Here is an 18693-nt window from a genome sequence, read left to right as displayed (position 1 = left end):
GGCCCCGCTTGGGCCCTGCTGTGGTCAGTGAGAATTCAGCGCCCTTTGCCAAGCGCTCAGCCAGTGGAGAAAGGCATGTGCTTGCCCAGCTCAGTCCCAGCGCTGACCCCAAACTCAGCTGGTTGCTGCTCTGTGCGGGGAACCATCACCCAGCCAGACTGCCCGGCTTCCATGGAATGAGCTGGACACTTTGCAGAGGAGAGAGAGAAATGAGGCCTCCAGTGTTCCCATCATATGGCAACTGGATATTCCCCGGGCAGAAAAGTCCCCACGAGAATGGCTTCCTGAGCCTGTGGCAGCCAGACAAGCCACCACCCTCTTCCTTGTGGGCTGATGGCGTCCACTCCCTTGCCCTGCCGGGCCTGAGTTTCCACATCTGTCAGATGGGGGGAGGTTGGATAGGGTGTTCTTTAGAGCTCCATCCTGCTCTAAAATTTTGTCCTGTGACTCTCTCGGCCTCGGTTTCCCACCTGTAAAAGGAGATAATTTAGGAAGCAGCTTCAGCGGAGAAGTGTGGGGAGAGAACCAAATTTAAAAACGGTGAAAAATGGGCAGCATGGTGTGTTTCCAGCCCTCGCACAGGGAACGAGGGCAGCCTCTGTGCCGAGCTGTTTCCCCACCGCCCTCTCAGGCAGGGCCTGCCTGCTCGTCTCGAGCATCTTTCCCCTGTGGCTCCTCAAGGATGTGGATGCCATTGGGGGTGGGGGCAGCATGGACTGGCACACACGCAGGCCCTTCCTCTGTCGGGTTTGGTGGGGGGGGGGGGTCTGGAGCTCATGGTGTGTAATATATTCTAGAGCCTCCTGGCCAAGCAAGGTGGGCTGGGCACAGGCGTCAGGGGGTCCCGTGGGATCTCGGCTCACCAGTGTCTTGATAAACGGTAATGGTCACCATCCTGCCAAATCCGCACGGCTAACCAAGCGCCCGCTCCCTGCTCAGGGCTCTGTGCGGACTTCTTCCCTCCATCCTCACACCCACTCTTGAGACAGACGAGGGTCGACTCCATTTTGTGGAAGTGGAGACTGGAGCTCGGTGAGTCTGCGTAACTTGCCGAGGTCACCCCGCTGGTGAGAGGTGAAGCGGGTCCACCCCGGGTCCCCTGACTCCAGAGGCTGCACTTGTGGCCCTCGTTCCACCCCGGTTTCAGAAGTATGGTGGACCTGGGGCACCCCAAGACCATCGTAGAGGAGTGTGGATGGACCTTTTACATAACTGGGTATTTGGTTTCATGTGTATTAGAAAAAAAGTTAACCCATCAAATCTGTGACTTCACTGAGAATATTGCCTAGAAGAAAAGCAAGTTTTAAAAAGCGGGACTATTGAGGATGGAATTTAAGGAAAATATTCAGTAAAAATGGTCTAGATTGCAGGATGGCAAAAAATCAGGGACTTGGAATCAAACCAAGCCCCATACAAGCCACCCCCGTCAGCCCCCCGCCTCCCTCGGGTTCCGTCGACGTCTCCACATGCCTGATCCTCCCGTGTCACAGCCCTCTCCCTGGACCCCAGCCTCCTGCTAGCGCTCACACCCCCACTCTGTCTCAGGGAAAACTTCTGCACAGAATGATCCCCACTGCGCCGCCCCTCTCCTGAGTCCTCTGCAGGCTGACTTCTGCTCCCTCCTCTCTCGTGGAAGGGCAGCGTTCTTAGCAGGTCCCCTGGCCGCTCTTTCATGAGGTCCGGTGGCCTCCTTTGGAGTCGTCTGTGGGCCGCACTGATACAGGCGGCTGCTCTCGCTCAGGACTTCTGGGCCCCACACTCCTGTGGCTGCCCCTCTCCTCTCTGGCTCCTGTCCCCCAGGCTCCTCTGAGGAACCCCTTTCTACCCACCTTGAGATACAGGCGTTCCTCGGACTCTCTTTTAGTCTTCCTCCTTACTCTTTCCTTAGCTGATCTCGTTTCCTCTTTGCCACTTGTTGCTAACCATAAGCTGTTAATTCCTCCACTTATACCTCCATACCACCTGCTGAAATCCAGACCCGTGTGTCCACCTGCCTTCTGGACATCTCCCCTTGGACACCTCACAGGCATGTCAAACTTAACCGCCTGGGCTGAGCCCTGGATGGCCTGCCGAGCTGGCCCTTCCACCAGCAGTCTCTGTCGCCATGTAAATGGTGCCAACCCTGCCCAGTTGCTCGGGTCAAAGACTGAGGCTCAGCATCGCCTCCTGTGTGCATTTGTTGGGCATTCCCTCCTCTGGAATGTGTCTCGGATCTACCCGCTTCTCTCCATCTCTCTGCCACCAGCCTACTCTCAGCATCGTCATCTCTCATACTTCAGAGGCCAAACTGCCCGGTTCAATCCACTCGGATAAAAGGGCCAGCAGGGCATTCGAAAGATGCAAATGGGATCAAATCACTGTCCTGCTTAGAGCTCTCCTCCCTGCTAGCTTCCCATCCCCCTGGGATAAGATCCAGACTCCTCAACGTCTACAAGGCTCACCTGGTTGGGCTCCTGACAGAGAACTGTAGAAACGGCTGTGGCAACAAACCTCTGTTGTGAGATGCTTAACCTAGGGTGTCTGTTAATTTCTCTAACGACCAGGCAGACGTGATCCGGGCTCCCACGGCAGCCCCACAGTGCCAGCAGCCCAGGCTCCTTCTATCTTGTGGCTCTGCTGTTATCATGGGTCTAAGGTGGCTGTTGTAGCTCCTGCCATTTCGGTGGGGAGGGAAGTATGGGAGAGCACAGCCAGGAAGTGGGACATAGGCTTTCTGCTCACATCCATTAACCAAACTTCATTATGTGGCCACACCTGGCTGCCAAGGAAGCTGGGAAATGTTGTTTTTGGCTGGGTTTGTGTGTGCCCAGCTAAATCTTCTACTACTATGGAAGAAGGAGAGAAAAGATTGGGAGGACAGCTGGAATTCCATCCCAGGAAAGGATGGTTTGCCCTTGGACCAGCGACCTCTCTGAGCCTCAGTGCCCATCTGTAAGTTGGGGAGGTCTTCTTTGCTGGCGGTTGCGAAGATCCAATGAGATGGTAAATAGTGATGCACTTGGGGACTGACCCCATGTTGCCCTTCTCCTTCCCGTCCCTGCCTCCATCACCTCAGATTTGGCATCTGTGGCTTGTGAATTCTGGGCACAGTGTTTGAAGCAGCACTTAGTAGGGACAAAGAAAGGTGGCTGTGCCGTGTCGCCCTCGTGGTCCCTTCAGGGCCGAGGTTTGGCACACGAGGGCCTTGGGGGCCCCAGGAGGCGAGGCTGGCAGGGTAGGCGCAGTTGGTGCGTGGAAAACCGAACCTGTCAATTCCAGAAGCTTTTGGCACATTGTTGAAGCGACTAGATGACTTTGAGAAGTGTCTGCGTGTTTTTTCCCCAAGTGCAGTTATTTTTGCCGCTGTGAAATGTTCTGAAATCTGACAGTTTTGTTTTGAGTCTTAGCCCGATGTGAAGACGGAAAGGAACAGTGCCTCCCAGTTCTGTGGCACCCGCTTCTCAGGGTCTCCTGAGGACACCCAGATCCTGGCAGAGGTGGCCAAGGAGAAGCCAGGTGACCAAGGTCTCCCAGGGGCGAGCACACAGTGGGGCAGGCCCGGGAGCCCCTGGACCCAAGGGCTGATTTTGTCCACATAAAAGCCCCTACTGTGTGCCAGGCCCTCGCCCATCAGACATTTACTGGGCACCTATCATGTGGTGTAGAGCCCTTGGAGGGCTCTCAGCATGGGAATGACAAGGTCTCCTTAGCACCCCCCGTAGCAGGGAGACAGGCGAGGAGGCTGCTGGAGGGACATAGACCACAGAGGAGACACCGAGGACTCTGGTGCATTCTCCGCTCTTCTGAAGCCCACGGCCCCAGAAGGGATCCTTCTCTGGTGCAGCCGCGGGCGGGGACACCTGAGTGCACCAGGGGACTCGTCCTGCCCCCATCACCTGTCTGGCTCCTCCTTCTCCTCCCAAGGCCACAGCTCTCCAGGGCTGGGCCAGAGGCCTCTCCCCCTCCCGCCCAGGTGTGTGCTCCCTCTCTCTGGCTGATCTCACTCAGCCCGTATCCTTAGAGACGCGGTCTTTGCTGCCGTGGAAGCCACGTGCTTTACCACTCGGCATCTCCACACCCCTCTTGTGTGGTCCAGTTCCCCGCGAGGACCTCCAGGCATCTCACACTCTGTCTGCCCCCCAGAAACTTTCCACATGCCCCCCAGAGCTGCCTGGGCTCTGCTTGGGTCCGCATCTCAGTCTCTGCCCCTGCTGCTCCTGGATGGGCAGCATCGTGGCTGCCTTCTGACTCGGGGGTGGTCCCAGGACCCTGAGCACATGGATCAGAAAGCTGTGGGCGATATCACTGAGAGCTGGCTGAGTGCCAGGCACGGCACCCGCTTCTTGACTGGCATCACTTTGCTGAACCCCATCAATGGCCTTGGGAACAGCAACGACTATGATGTCCATTTTTACAGACGACGAAACTGGGACACAGATGAATAAATTACCAGAGGACGCAGCCAGTCTAGTGTCTCCTGAAAAAGCAAATCATCTACTTAACCCTGGAAGAAAGCTGGGGGAGCGGAGCTATAACAGCAGTAGTTTCATACATGTGTGAGAGTGTTTTTGTGTTTACAAAGTACTTTTCTACGTTGCTATGGAGACCGATGATGCAGCCTTTTCCTCTGAGAGGTAGACATAAGGAGCAACTGAGAATCACACTACAGTGTATTCCTGGTTAAAAAGACAAAAACGCAAACACAGCATGGTCCCCCCCAACCCCCTGCACTCTTGGACCTACGAGGAGACACTCCTGCTGCATTGCTTAGGTGACGGGGTTGGCAGCTCAAACAAAGATCCCAGCATCACAGAGAGCAACGTCAGAAGTTCCTTTGTGTTTCTTTCAACATAAACCGTGCAGGGTGCATGTGCGGCTCCCTGGGTCTGGGGCCCAGCCTCCTCTGATGGTAGTTCTGCTACCCCACAGCTGGAGATGGTCATGGTGCCCTCAGATCCACAATGTGGCAGGGATAGAGGAGGGAAGAGAGTGAAGTGTGGAACCCTTTCCTCCTGGAGCTGCACTTGTCACTCTGGCTCACATCCTATTAGCTGGAAGTGGGTCACAAGGCCACACCTAGCTGCAAGGGAGGCGGGACCATCTTAGGTGGGTGGCTCTGAGCCTAGCTCACACTTGTAGCCTCTGTTATTAAGGAAAGTTATTAACCCATGCCACAGTCAGCCCTTTGGGCCACCTGATTTCCGTGCAGACTCTCCCTTCCAGGCCCTGTGTCCAGCCATGTCCAGGAGCTGTGGGTGATGAACAGTCCTCTTGTCAAGGACAGATGCGACCCCTCTGGACAGGGAACCTACAAACTATACATGAACAGGACAAGTGCTCAGCAGCCCCCTACTGGACAGGGGTGCTGCAGGAGCAGGGGGATGGCTGTAAAGCTTGCCTCTGGCAGACAGAAGAATGGAAAATGCAGCAATCACCAGCCCAGGATGACGACTGGACCTGGCTGGGCGGCATCACCATGACTTGGCCTTAGCTGGTCCGTTTGATGACCCTGCCTCTGCTTGCTTAGAGGAACGCCTTATCCACTGTCCCCACTGTCCTTGCTTGTCCTCTGGGAGCACCTGCCTTGCCACTGTCCTTCCTGATCCCACACGTGAAGTGGGCATTGCTGAGTGTGCTCTTCTTGGTGGCTGCTCACCTCTTGTAACACATTTCTGGCTTTCCCCACATTTCTGGGGTGTCCAGGGTCTTCTTTAGGGGGGGATGTCAAGAAATGACATGCTTTGGAAAGCCAGGTTTGTGGTTTATTTGGAAATACAATTCCCTCTAAAACTTCCTAAGTTTCTGGTCTATTTGCATTGGGTTAGCTCCACGTTGCATGTAACCCCAATTAACGATCTTGTCTAGACCTGGCTTCTCACTCTCGTAAAGCTGGTCTTTTATTTCCAGGCCTCTGTTCTCCGCCCATCTTCCTCTTACTCATTTAAGAGCAACTGCCTTGACATTCTCTGAACCGACGGGCCTGGACAGGGACACAGCACCTCCTTGGGATCGTGGCCGCGGGGCTGGCTCCCCTTGTCCGACTGAGAGCCCTTCGTGGGAGGGGCGTGGAAAGGAGCGGGCCGGCCTCTTCTCTTCCACCCACGCTGTATCCTCGAAGCCGTCTCTGTGGCTCTCCCAGACCACTTCCCAAAGGCAGCAGGCAGCAGCGGCTCACACCTACATTCTGAGTTTTTCAAACCAGTTCTTCTAAAGTTCCAGGGGCCGTCGGGATGTGGTCTGCCTTCGGAGCGTCCCAGGGAGCATTTTTATGATTGGATTGCTACAGTCCAAGGGTCAAGAGCTTCCCAGTTCACAAAAGCTGTCTCCTGGACCGTAGACGCCAGGTCCTGGGGGCTGGGTTTTGTGGCAGCAGCATCTCCCCCTGCAGTGTACCCAAATCTGTAACAGTCAGGAGACAGGCTTGGCTGTTAGGACAAAGATCTCCCCAGAGAGTGGCTTAAACATGATGGAAGTTTATTTCTTTCCCACGTTTTAGTCCAGACACAAGTGGTTCAGGATGATATGAAGACACCATGACATCAGAATCCCAGATGCTGAGTAGCCTGTTGCTCTGCTGTGCTCAGCTAGAAAGTTTGAGCTCATGGTCTAAGATGGCTGCTGCAGCTCCCTCCATCCCATCTATATTCCGGCCAGGGCCAAGCAGAGAAGAGGAAACAGAGGACATGCCTTGGCCCTTCCTCTGAGGCCCAGGGCCCGAAACATGCACGTCATCCACTCATATCCCATGGTGAGAGGGGATCTGAGGCTCAGGATGTCCAGTCACACGCGTATGTGTCTGTGTGTGCGCACGTGTGCATGCAAGCTGTTATAATGCCCAGGTCTGCTTGCCCCTTCATGCAGTGCCCTTTCCTCGGGCAGCTTCATGAGAAAGAAGCAGGTCTGGGAAGAAGGGACAGCCTCTGTTCTAACTGTGAAACGCCTGTGCTCAGAACTGTGAACCCGGAGCACGGAATGAACTGCTGCCTTGCCCTGTGCTCGGGTGGTCATCTGCCTCGAGGCCCAGATGCCCGCTGTCCAAGTGGCTTGTGGGTGAGTGCTCAGTTGTGCCTGCAGCAGTACTGGCAGGGTCCCGGAACGCCGCCTTCCTGCCCTGTCTTGCTCTCCTGTTTCCTGCTGTGCGCACCTCAGTTTTTTCACCTGGCACACGGTCCAGCCACTTCATGTGCTGCTGTGGGAACTCAGACGAGATGCTGGAGGTGAACGGATGGTGAGCTGGAATGTGCCGGGCACTGTGTGCTGTGTGTGGCTGCGTAAGGGACTTGGCAGAGGTGAGTAAGCTAAGGGTCTTGAGCTGGGACCATGGTCCTGGATTATCCAGGTGGGCCCAATGTAATCTCGAGGGTCCTCATAAGGGAAAGAGGGAGACAAGGGGGTCAGAGTCAGAGGAAAGGAGATGTGACGACAGAAGCAGAGGTTGCAGCCATGTGCTTTGAAGACAGCGAAGGGGGCCACAAGCCAAGGAGTGTGGGCACCTCTGGAAACTGGACAGGCAAGGCAATGGATTTTCCCCAGGAGCCTCCAGAAGGAACCAGCCCCACTGACACCTTGATTTTAGCCCAATGAGACCATTTTGGACTCCTGACCTCCAGAACTGTAAGACGCCACGTTTGTGTTGTTCTGTGCCATGGTTTGTGGGGATTTGTTACAGCAGCCACAGGAGACACCAGGAGGGGCTGGGAGCGTTCAGGCAGAAGGCAATCGCAGCTGGTCGAGGTAGGGAGCAAGGAGCGCCAGTGGGTAGGAAGCAAACGCACAAGGAAAGGCCCAGAAGGAGGGCGCAGGCTCTTTGCTGGATGGTAAGCAGCCTCTCAGACCAGCATGTGGCACGTGGGGAGGGGCTACAGTGTAAGGCTGGCTAGGAGGGCTGGGGGCATGTTGGAGGGGCCCTGAGCACCCTCGTTGGGGGTTTGGACTTAATCTGGAGGAAAACAGACCCATGGGGGGCAGCGTTCAGGCCCGTGGTGGTGCCTCTCCGTCAGGAAACAACTGGGGTGTCGGGAGGCACCAGGGAAAGCACATCCTGAGTGCTTGTGGTTACAGTGTTGTGCAAAGGTCTGGAAGCTGGTGCTCGTCACGATGTACCAGTGTGTGCAAGGCCACAGAACGAACCCTGGGTCTGCAAGCGCCGGGCTCCAAAGAGCAAGGGGAAACCAGAGGCAAAGACATGAAACTTGCATTGATTTTATTTATCAGAGCCCTGCTCCAAGTCCCTGGCCAGTGCCCTCCGCTTTTCTTTTTGGGGGGGGGGGGTCAAAGATGCAGAACCCTTTGAAAACAGACCTGGGAACAGTTACTGGGAATTTTAAAGGGTGGATCAGCCAAGATGCACAATGAAAAGAAATGTGTGCCCGTGAGAGAGACACATTCAAAATCGCATGTTTTTCGTCTTCAGTGTGCACGGAAACACGCCTGTGAGCGGGGGTGGAGGGGTTGGGGTGGAGGCGTGGGGGCGGGAGGCCGGGGGGCTCTTGGCAAGAGGATTTCTGCGCTCTGTGAAGACGCCACCCTGGAAAGCCATGTGTAGACACGTGCATCCGACTGCCCCACGGAGAGTTTCAGATACTGCAGGGAAGAGAGAGAGAGAAAAAAAACATTCTGAATATTGCCAGAATGGTATTTGAATAAACAGTGTGGACAGCTGCTCCTCCCTGCCGGAGCCAAAGAAATTCTGCTGTTGTCCATGAAGAAAATGCGCGTGCCGAGGGACCCAGGAACCAGGAGCTGAGCTGACCTGCTGAGCCGACCCCTCTGCAGAGGCCTCCCGGGGTCTGGACCCCACACTGAGACCCTCCCTCTAGCTGACTGCTCTCTCTGAAGTTGGGGTTTTTTATTCTGCCTTCTAAGAGAAAGTGCTAGCTGTGCATGGAACTGGGAGTGGTGCCCTCACGAGGTGAGGATGCGCCAGCCAGGAGCTCCAAATGCCCGCCCCCCAGTGTGGTGGGGGAGGGGTGATGGGGAGACTCCGGCATCCCCGGAGGCCTGGTGAGGGCCATGCCACAGCCTGGGGTCTCGGCGTCGCTGACCAGCCCAGAGGTCAGAGCCACACAGAGGATGCGAGCGTCAGCTTGCTCCCTCTGGAGAGACCTGAAGTGTGAGAGCCGAGTCTCTCCATCGGCAGAGTGCCTGGGGATTAATTAGTTTAATTGGTCCCTGCTTTAGGCCAAATAGTCAGTGTCAAAAGGGGAAAGTAAAAGATACTTTCCCATTTGGGAAGACAAAAGCTGCCCCTGCTAATGGCGAAGGGTGGCAATAACAACAAAAAGCCTTTGCTAGAGTTGACTTGAATGGCTTGGGAAGGCAGCTGGACCCTGGCACGGACCCCTGTCGCATACCAAGCAGAGATGTGGGGCCTTCTGGGAAAGGACAGCAGACACTGCAGAGGCCAGGCCCAGGGACGCGCACCGGCCGCGGTGCCACCAGGCCTCAGCAGAAGCATCTCAGGCCTCTTTACCAGGGCTTCTCCCTGGCCATGAACACTCCCAAGCTCATTTGCAGGAGGCAACAGGCCCCAAGAGGAGCGGCCGGTCCCGGCTGCAGCAGGCTGGGGCTGTGGGCTCCTACTTGCGTGCAGGGACTGTCCTAGGGCTGGGGAGCCTTGTGGGGAGATGGGCTTGAGCCAGGTACACGGCTGTCACTAACGTGCAGGAGGACACATCCCGTGGGTGGAGGGATGGTGTGGGAGGGGCCAGAGCCTGTAGCCAAAGGTTTGGCCAGCTGTGTGATCCTGGGCAAGTCACTTGGGCCCTCTGGGCTCCTGAACCATCCCTCAGATGTGTAAATTATGCACAGTCACCACCCAGACCTCCGTGTGCACTGCTACGATGACGAGCACAGAAGCTCTTTGTCACAGCAACCACGGGCGTCTCGAGTGTGAGGATGGTTTGCAGTCGCAGAGGAGCCGTGACTAGGGAGTGAGTCACAGCGAAGGCTGGAGGAGGGGCCCGGCGGTCCCCGAGCGTCTCCTGAATCAAGGAGGGTTGACAGCGTAAGGGTTAGAAAAAGTGTTTGGGGAACAAAACGCAATTACTTTAAAAATCAAAATGGATCTGTTCTGTTTATATTCTCCTACCCAAGTCGAGGTAGAAAATATTTATCTTTGCTGTTTTACAAGCAGAGGCCTCTGATGAAATGGTGACTTTGGTCCATGAGGCTCAGAGGGCAAAGGAGGAAGGAAGCTCTGCCAGGAGAGCTCATTGTGCAAAATTACCTTGAAGAGCCAGGAACCAAGAAGGCCTGTTGTTTTTTCCTTTTGCTTATTGTGGTAAAATATACACAACATACTATTTGCCATTTTAATAATTTTTAAGATCAGGTTCAGTGGCATTAAGCACATGCCCGTTGTTGTGCAACCATCACCACTCTCCATCTCCAGAACTTTTCCAGAACCTGAAACTGCTCCCATTAAACGCCAGCTCCCCACTCCCCTCCCCCAGCCCCTGGAACTCGCCATTCTGCTCTCTGTCTCTATGAATTTGACCAGTCCAGATTCCTCATAGAAGTGGAATCACACAGTATGTGTTCTTTTGTGACTGTTTTATTTCACTTGGCATAATGTTCTCCAGGTTCATCCACGTTGTGGCATGTGTCAGAATTTCCTTCCTCTTTTATGATTAAGCCATACTCCATCATGTGGACACACTGCATCTCGTTTATCCGTGCACGTGCTGACGGACATTTGGGTCTGTTTCCACCTTTTGGCTTTGGGAATAGTGCTGCTATGCATGTGGGTGTCCACGTATTTTTTTGAGTCCTTGACTTCAATTCTTTTGAGTAATATACATAGAAGTGGAATTCCTAGATTATACGGTAATTTTATGTTTAGTTTTTTGAGGAACTGCCAACCTGTTTTCCACAGTGACTGCACCATTTTGCTTTCCCGCTAGCAACGCGCAAGGGTTCCACTTTCTCCACATCCTTGCCAACACTTGTCATTTTCCCTTTTTTTAAAAGTTTTTTTATCCTAGCCTCCCCAATGGGTGTGAAGCGGCATCTCCCCGTGGGTTTGATTTGCATTTCCCTATTGACTAATGTTGTTGAGCATTTTCCCATGTGCTTACTGGCCACTTCTGTAACTTCTTTGGAGAAATGTCTGTGCAAGTCCTTTGCCCCTGTTTGAGTTGGGTTATTTTTTGTTGTTGTTGAGTTGTATTTGCATTAGTTTTGACTTTTAAAAATATTGCGTTAAATATGTCTCACCTTCACTGCCGAGTCTTGGTGCCTCCTTAAACTCACTGAGGCCACTGCCTCCTCTGCCTCACCTGGTTCCAGCCCCCGTTCTCTCAGGGAGGAAAATGCCTGGGTGGGCCCTTTGAGGGGAGGGTGCCCCTCAGGGTAGGAGAAGAGCAGACAAAGGGGAGAAGATGTGGGACGTGGGGACATGGGGGGAGAGGTGAGGCAGAGGGCTGAGCAGGGTCTCAGTGTTCATGACAGAGCAGCCGTCCTCCAACCTTCAGTGGCAGTCCACAAGTGGTTCTTATGGAAAAGGAGGGGAAGGGGTTGAGTTCCACGTTTGAGCCAACGCCTGGGAGAAGTCAAGGAACAGCTGCAAATTTGGTGCTGAGGATGGGGTCGTGGAGGTGACCAGCGGAAGTCGAGTGCTCAGCAATGCCAGCTTCTCAGGGAGGCACGGGGATGTGAGCCAGGCCGACCTAGATCCTATGGGGAAGGAGACCTCAGAGACAACACAGACTCACCCCTTACCACCTGCTGAGCTTTGCCAGGCCTGTGTGGCTGTGGGGTGTCCACAGCATCCAGGGCACATGGGTCTCCTCGAGAGGCCTGTTCACCAGGCTCGAACTGTGCCTCTTTTCCAAAGGACTCATGCTCCTTCCTGCATCCAGGGCAGTGCGTGGTGTGTCCATATCACCACAGCCATTCCCAAAGCCCGTGGCAGTGTGTCCTGACTCTCCAAGGAACTGAGAGAACCTCACAGATTCTCGCCAGAATCCGACTCGCACCACAACACCGTTAACACCAAGCTTTAACTAGTTTGTTCAGGCTCCTGGACAGCATTCTAAGAAGTGTGGTTATCCAGCTCATGAATAATACATCAGTTGGTCCTTATTCTCAAAGGCAGAAGTGCCCTTTCTGGGAGGCCCAGCTGAAATCCTACATCCAAATTTGATGAAAACTATAAATTTCCAAATCTAAAAAATTCAATGAACCCCAAGCAGGATAAATACAAAGAAAAGCACACTGAAACACATCACAATCAATTTTCTGAAGCCTGAGTTAAAGAGAAAATCCTAAAAGCAGCCAGAGAAGAACAAGACATACAGAGGAACAGTATAAAAATGTCAGGGCTGGCCCACTGGCATAGTGGTTAAGCTCAGGTGTTCTGTTCCAGTGGCCCAGGGTTCGCAGGTTCAGATCCTGGGCATGGACTTACACACTGCTCATCAAGCCATGCTGTGGCAGCATCCCACATATAAAAATAGAGGAAGATTGGCACAGATGTTAGCTCAGGGCCAATCTTCTTTACCAAAAAAAAAAAAAAGAGAGAGAGAAGTCAGTAGTATTTTTTTGGAAACAATGCAAGACAGAAGTCGATGGGGTGCCATCTTTAAAATAGCAAAAGAAAGAAACTATTAATCTAGAATTCTCTAACTTGCAAAAATATTTTTCAGATGAAGGCAAAATAAAGTTTTTAAGACACCAGTAGGCTGGCACTATAAGAAATGTTAAAGGAAGCTCTTCAAGCAAAAAAAAAAAAAAATGTCAGATGGGAAGAGTGATGTACAAAAAGGAGTGAAGAGTATTGGAAATGGCAAATATGCAGATAAATGTAAGAGTAATTATTTACAAGGATATTTGTGGCATTCTAGTGGCTCATAAGTGTTATTAAAAAATAAAAAGTTGATTAAATGTATTTAAATTATAGATGTCATATATTTTCATTTCAATCAGATACAAATAGAAACTTAATAACAATAAGCCCTTCCAACCTGCTCCCCAAGGAAACAATGTTTGCTATGTATTCCTCTGCACATTTTGTGCGTTAAACATAAAAATACACAAAGATATATGGAGTATAAATTGATATTTAACATGGAATATTTCACATTACTCTGCCATATGCATTTAAAAACATTTGCCAAAAGAAAATTTTTTTCAACTTTTAATTTCCTTAAAAGACAGTTGACTATTTAAAACAAAATATCAACATCACCCTGTGGAGTTTATTACATATTGGAAAGTAAAATCTTTGACAACTACAGCACAAAGGATAGGAGAGGTGAAATGAAAGCATATTGTCGTCAGATATATATCCGACATGTAAAGTGGTATAATTTTTTATATAATAATTTGAAGGTAGACTGTGATAAGTTAAATATGCATATTTTAAATCCTGGAGCAACTCCTAAGAAAGAGAACAAAGAGATATACTTTATTAGATATTAGTGGAGGACATGGAATAAAGAACACAATTAATTCTAAAGAAGGAGAGGCAGAAAGAACAAAGAATAGATTGGAAAAACAGAAAACAAATAGAAAGATGGTAGACTTAAACCCAATGAGTCTATAAAAAAAAACCAAGCAATCGACTCACCGGTAAAGGCAGAAATACAGTAAAGGTATCAGATCAACCACCTGTGAAGATAATTTGAAGGTCAAAACACAAAAATTCTAAAATTATCTATTTCCATGATAAGAGGGTAACGGATACACACAAACACAAAAAGATGTTAGATATGATATCAAAAACGTATAATGTGAGGGGGGAGTAAAAGAGTAGAGCTTTTAGAAAGAGGTCAAACTAAAGAGATCATCAACTTAATATAGATTGCTATATACGTAGGTTATTATATATGAACCTCATGATAAACACAAACTGGAAACCTATAATAAATACACAAAAAATTAAGAGAAAAGAACCCAAACATAGTACTAAGAAAAGCCATTGAGTCACAAGGGAAGTGAACAAGAGAAGAAGAAAGGAACAGAGAACTCCTAAACACCCAGAAAATAAGTAACAACATGGCAATAAGTACATATTTATCAATAACTACTTCAAATGTCAATAGACTAAATGTTCCAATCGAAAGGCATAGGGTGGCCGATTGGATAAAAACAAGACCCATATATATGCTGCAGGCAAGAGACATACTTTAGACCTAAAGACACTCACAAACTGAAAGTGAAAGGATGGAAAAAGATACTCCATGCAAAAATGAAAAGAAAGCTGGGGTAGCAACACTTAGACAAAATAGACTTAAAAAGAAAAAACTGTAACAAGAGACAAAGACGGGCACTACATAATGACAAAGGGAACAACCCAACAAGGGGATATAACCCTTGTAAATATCTATGCACCCAACACAGGAGCACTAAATACATAAAGCAACTATTAACAGACATAAAAGGAGAAATAGACATTAACACAATAGTAGTAGGGGACTTTAACACCCCACTTACACCAATGGATATATCATCCAAACAGAAGACCAATAAGGAAAGACTGGCCTTAAATGACACATAAGACCTGATGGACTTAGTAGATATATATAGAACATTCCATCCAAATACCACAGAATATACATTCTTTTCAAATGCACATGGAACAATCTCCGGAATTGGCCACATATTAGGCCACAAAACAAGTCCCAATAAATGTAAGTAGACGGAAATAATACCAAGCATCTTTTCTGACCACAGTGGTATGAAACTAGAAATAAACTATAGGAAGAAAATCAGAAAAGCCACACATATGGGGAGATTAAACAAAGTACACTAAACAACAATTGGGTCAGTGGAGAAATAAAAGGAGAAATAAAAACATTCCTGGAGACAAATGAAAATGAAAATATGACATGCCAAAATCTATGGGATACAGCAAAAGCAGTCCTAAGAGGGAAGTTTATAGTGATACAAGCCCACCACAACAAACAAGAAGAATCTCAAATAAACAATCTAACAGCACACTTAAAGGAAATGGAAAAAGAAGAACAAAGCCCAAAATCAGTAGAAGGAAGGAAACAATAAAAATGAGAGCAGAAGTAAAGGTAATAGGGACTGAAAAAACAATAGAAAAAAATCAATGAAGCCAAGAGCTGGTTCTTTGAAAAGATAAACAAAATTGACAAGCCTTTAGCTAGACTCACCAAGAAAAAAAGAGAGAAGGCTCAAATAAATAAAATCAGAAATGAAAGAGGAGAAAATACAACTGATACCTCAGAAATACAAAAGATTGTAAGAGAATACTATGAAAAGCTATATGCCAACAAATTGGATATTCTAGAAGAAACGGATAAATTCTTAGAATCATACAACCTTCCAAAGCTGAGTCAAGAAGAAGTAGAGAATTTGAATAGACCAATCACCAGTAAGGAGATTGAAACAGTTATCAAAAACCTCCCCCAAAAATAAAAGTCCAGGACCAGATGGCTTCCCTGGTGAATTCCACCAAAGATTCAAAGAAGACTTCATACCTATCCTTCTCAAACTCCTCCAAAAAATTGAAGAAGAGAGGAAGCTTCTTAACTCACTCTACGAAGCCAATGTTACCCTGATACCAAAACCAGACAAGGACAAAACAAAAAAAGAAAATTACAGGCCAATGTCTATGATGAACATCAACACAAAAATCTTCAACAAAATACTAGCAAGTCAAATACAACAGTACATTACTATGATCATACACCATGATCAAGTGGGATTTATTCCAGGGACGCAAGGATGGTTCAACATCCACAAATCAATCAATGTGATACACCACATTAACAAAGTGAAAAATAAAAATCACGTGATTATCTCAACAGATGAAGTGAAAGCATTTGACAAGATACAGCATCCATTTATGATAAAAACTCTCAATAAAATGGGTATAGAAGGAAAGTACCTCAACATAATAAAGGTCATATATGACAAACAAACAGCTAATATCATTCTCAATAGAGAAAAACTGAAAGTTATTCCTCTCAGAACAGGAAGCAGACAAGGATGCCCACTTTCACCACTCTTATTTAACATAATATTAAAGTCTTAGCTAGAGCTATCAGGCAAGAAAAAGAAATAAAAGGGATCCAAATTGGAAAATAAGTAGTGAAACTGTCACCATTTGCAGATGACATGATTTTATATATAGGAAAGCATAAAGAATCCACCAAAAAACTTTTAGAAACAATAAATGAGTATGGTCAAGTTTCAGGATACATACAAAAATCAGTTGTGTTTCCACACACTAACAACAAAATAGCACAAAGAGAAATTAAAAATACAGTCCCATTTACAATTGCAATAACAAGAATAAAATACCTAGGAATAAACTTACCAAAGAGGTGAAAGATCTGTATACTGAAAACTAAAACATTGTTGAAAGAAACTGAAGAAGATACAAAGAAATAGAAAGATATTCCATGCTTTGGGTTGGAAAAATTAACATAGTTAAAATGTCCATAGTTCCTAAAGCAATCTACAGATTCAATGCAATCCCTATCAAAGTTCCAACAACATTTTTCACAGAAATAGAATAAAGGATCCTAAAATTTATGTGGAACAACATGTTCCACAGATCAATGGAACAGAACGGAGAGCCCAGAAAAGACCCCACACATTTATGGACAGCTAATCTTCAACAAAGGAGCCAAGAATATACAACGGAGAAAGGAAAGTCTCTTCAATAAATGGTGTTGGTAAAACTGAACAGCCACATTCAAAAGTATGAAAGAAGATCATTATCTTCCACCATACACAAAAATGAACTCAAAATGAATTAAAAACTAGAATGTAAGACCTAAAACCATGAAACTTCTGGAAGAAAACATAGGCAGTACATTCTTCTACATCAACCTGAGCAGCATATTTTCAAGTACCATGTCTGACCAGGCAAGGGGAACAGTAGAAAAAATAAACAGATGGGACTACATCAAATTACAAAGCTTCTGCACAGCAAAGGAAACCATCAAGAAGACGAAAAGATAACATAACAAGTGGGAGAAGATATTTGTAAACCATAGATCTGATAAGGGGTTAATACCCAAAATAGATAAAGAACTTGTACATCTCAACAACAAAAAACTAACAACCCAATTAAAAAATGAGAGAAAGATCTGAACAGACATTTCTCCAAAGAAGATATACAGATGGCCAGCAGGCACATGAAAAGATGTTCAACATGATTAGCTATCAGGGAAATGCAAATCAAAACTACAATGAGATATCACCTCACTCCTGTCAGAGTGGCTATAATTAACAAGACAGGAAACAACAAGTGTTGGAGAGGATGTGGAGTGAAGGGAACCCTTGTATACTGCTGGTGGGAGTGCAAACTGGCGCAGCCACTATGGAAAACAGTAGGGAGAGTCCTCAGAAAATTAAGAATAGATTTACCATATGATCCAGCAATCCCACTGCTGGGTATTTATGCAGAGAACTTGAAAACACAAATGCATAAAGATACACGCACCCCTAGGTTCATTGCAGCATTGTTCTCAATAGCCAAGACTTGGAAGCAACAGAGATGCCCATGAAGGGACAAATGGATAAAGAAGATGTGGTATATATACACAATGGAATACTACTCAGCCGTAAGAAACGATGAAATCTGGTCATTTGTGACAACATGGATGGACCTGGAGGGTATTATGCCATGTGAAATAAGTCAGAGGGAGAAAGTCAAATACCATATGATCTCATTCATAAGTAGAAGATAAAAATAACAACAAACAAACATATAGAAACAGATGAAATTGTGGTTACTAGAGGGGGAGGGGGGAGGGAGGAGGGCAAAAGAGGTAATTAGGCACATGTGTGTGGTGATAGATGGTAATTAGTCTTTAGGTGGTGAACACGATGTAATCTACACAGAAACCAAAACATAATGTAACCCGAAATTTACATAATGTTATAATCCAAAGTTACTACAATAAAAATAAAACAACCCAGTGATGCTGATAATGATATTAAATATAAAGGTCTAAATACTCCAATAAAAGGCAGAGATTATGACACTGGATAAAAAAGCCAGACCATCCATATGTTGATTATAAGAAACCCATCTGAAATATACAAAAGTCAATTGTATGTCTATATACTAGCAAAGAACAGCCGATAATTGAAATTTTAAAAATACTATTTTACAAATGAATCATGTAATCAAAAAGCAAAAGGATAGGGGAATATTGAAAAGGCTTGGGAGACAATCTGAAAGAGCTCCCAATGGCAAAACCAGCAGAACTTGAGCAAGAGAATAAATAATGATAGTATTGGATAATAACCCAAAGAATAAAGAAATATCTGCTAGTCCATGCACATATAAATTAATAACGTAATAAATAAATGAATGGGAGAAAAGGAACATTACCTCTTTATACAAGAATTCCAATTAATAAATACTGAAGGAATGAGTGGAAATGAGTGGAAAACCACCATTAGAATTCCATAGAAATAACAGAGGCAAGATACACCAAAGGATGCTAAATTAGGAGGCAAATTTTAAGAAGAAACTGAACATTTGCATAGTCCCAAAGCATCTCCTTGCCCTCAAGTTACTAATTACAGAAAGAAAAATAGTAACTATACAATGGAGGAATCTGACGGACGCCATCTTTAACAAGTGATCAAAGTTCACGTCACCAGTAACAAAACATGGTAACATCGTGGACTTGCTGATAGGGCACACATCACTCTTGTGGTATTCTTCTCAATAATGCACAGCCTCAAATAGTCATGAGAAAACACTAGATAAGCACAAAT

Source organism: Equus przewalskii, chromosome 25, assembly GCF_037783145.1.
Source record: "Equus przewalskii isolate Varuska chromosome 25, EquPr2, whole genome shotgun sequence".
Classification (NCBI taxonomy): domain Eukaryota; kingdom Metazoa; phylum Chordata; class Mammalia; order Perissodactyla; family Equidae; genus Equus; species Equus przewalskii.
The sequence above is the reverse complement of the archived record's forward strand: the minus strand, read 5'-3'. Positions refer to the sequence as shown.